The sequence below is a fragment of the Schistocerca cancellata genome, chromosome 7 (assembly GCF_023864275.1).
Source record: "Schistocerca cancellata isolate TAMUIC-IGC-003103 chromosome 7, iqSchCanc2.1, whole genome shotgun sequence".
NCBI lineage: Eukaryota > Metazoa > Arthropoda > Insecta > Orthoptera > Acrididae > Schistocerca > Schistocerca cancellata.
Genome location: NC_064632.1, coordinates 120,379,555 through 120,381,363, shown reverse-complemented (window position 1 = coordinate 120,381,363; position 1,809 = coordinate 120,379,555). Strand labels below are relative to the sequence as shown.

At 51.9% G+C, this 1,809-nt stretch overlaps 2 non-coding genes across 2 annotated transcripts; both read left to right on the top strand.

Moving 5' to 3' along the window:
- Positions 1-595: 595 nt before the first annotated feature.
- On the top strand, positions 596-670 carry Trnas-cga (transfer RNA serine (anticodon CGA)). Its single transcript has one exon. It is a non-coding gene; the product is annotated as a tRNA-Ser (tRNA).
- An 828-nt stretch (positions 671-1,498) lies between these two features.
- On the top strand, positions 1,499-1,573 carry Trnas-cga (transfer RNA serine (anticodon CGA)). The gene has a single exon. It is a non-coding gene; the product is annotated as a tRNA-Ser (tRNA).
- The last annotated feature ends 236 nt before the right edge of the window (positions 1,574-1,809 follow it).

Genomic DNA, 1,809 nt, shown 5'->3' with positions numbered 1-1,809 from the left:
ATTTGTAAACAACATACATCTTCGAAACTTCCTGGCAGATTAAAACTGTGTGCCCGACCGAGACTCGAACTCGGGACCTTTGCCTTTCGCGGGCAAGTGCTCTACCAACTGAGCTACCGAAGCACGACTCACGCCCGGTACTCACAGCTTTACTTCTGCCAGTACCTCGTCTCCTACCTTCCAAACTTTACAGAAGCTCTCCTGCGAACCTTCGCAGGAGAGCTTCTGTAAAGTTTGGAAGGTAGGAGACGAGGTACTGGCAGAAGTAAAGCTGTGAGTACCGGGCGTGAGTCGTGCTTCGGTAGCTCAGTTGGTAGAGCACTTGCCCGCGAAAGGCAAAGGTCCCGAGTTCGAGTCTCGGTCGGGCACACAGTTTTAATCTGCCAGGAAGTTTCATATCAGCGCACACTCCGCTGCAGAGTGAAAATCTCATTCTGGAAACATCCCCCAGGCTGTGGCTAAGCCATGTCTCCGCAATATCCTTTCTTTCAGGAGTGCTAGTTCTGCTAGGTTCGCAGGAGAGCTTCTGTAAAGTTTGGAAGGTAGGAGACGAGGTACTGGCAGAAGTAAAGCTGTGAGTACCGGGCGTGAGTCGTGCTTCGGTAGCTCAGTTGGTAGAGCACTTGCCCTCGAAAGGCAAAGGTCCCGAGTTCGAGTCTCGGTCGGGCACACAGTTTTAATCTGCCAGGAAGTTTCATATCAGCGCACACTCCGCTGCAGAGTGAAAATCTCATTCTGGAAACATCCCCCAGGCTGTGGCTAAGCCATGTCTCCGCAATATCCTTTCTTTCAGGAGTGCTAGTTCTGCTAGGTTCGCAGGAGAGCTTCTGTAAAGTTTGGAAGGTAGGAGACGAGGTACTGGCAGAAGTAAAGCTGTGAGTACCGGGCGTGAGTCGTGCTTCGGTAGCTCAGTTGGTAGAGCACTTGCCCGCGAAAGGCAAAGGTCCCGAGTTCGAGTCTCGGTCGGGCACACAGTTTTAATCTGCCAGGAAGTTTCATATCAGCGCACACTCCGCTGCAGAGTGAAAATCTCATTCTGGAAACATCCCCCAGGCTGTGGCTAAGCCATGTCTCCGCAATATCCTTTCTTTCAGGAGTGCTAGTTCTGCAAGGTTCGCAGGAGAGCTTCTGTAAAGTTTGGAAGGTAGGAGACGAGGTACTGGCAGAAGTAAAGCTGTGAGTACCGGGCGTGAGTCGTGCTTCGGTAGCTCAGTTGGTAGAGCACTTGCCCGCGAAAGGCAAAGGTCCCGAGTTCGAGTCTCGGTCGGGCACACAGTTTTAATCTGCCAGGAAGTTTCATATCAGCGCACACTCCGCTGCAGAGTGAAAATCTCATTCTGGAAACATCCCCCAGGCTGTGGCTAAGCCATGTCTCCGCAATATCCTTTCTTTCAGGAGTGCTAGTTCTGCTAGTTTCGCAGGAGAGCTTCTGTAAAGTTTGGAAGGTAGGAGACGAGGTACTGGCAGAAGTAAAGCTGTGAGTACCGGGCGTGAGTCGTGCTTCGGTAGCTCAGTTGGTAGAGCACTTGCCCTCGAAAGGCAAAGGTCCCGAGTTCGAGTCTCGGTCGGGCACACAGTTTTAATCTGCCAGGAAGTTTCATATCAGCGCACACTCCGCTGCAGAGTGAAAATCTCATTCTGGAAACATCCCCCAGGCTGTGGCTAAGCCATGTCTCCGCAATATCCTTTCTTTCAGGAGTGCTAGTTCTGCTAGGTTCGCAGGAGAGCTTCTGTAAAGTTTGGAAGGTAGGAGACGAGGTACTGGCAGAAGTAAAGCTGTGAGTACCGGGCGTGAGTCGTGCTTCGGTA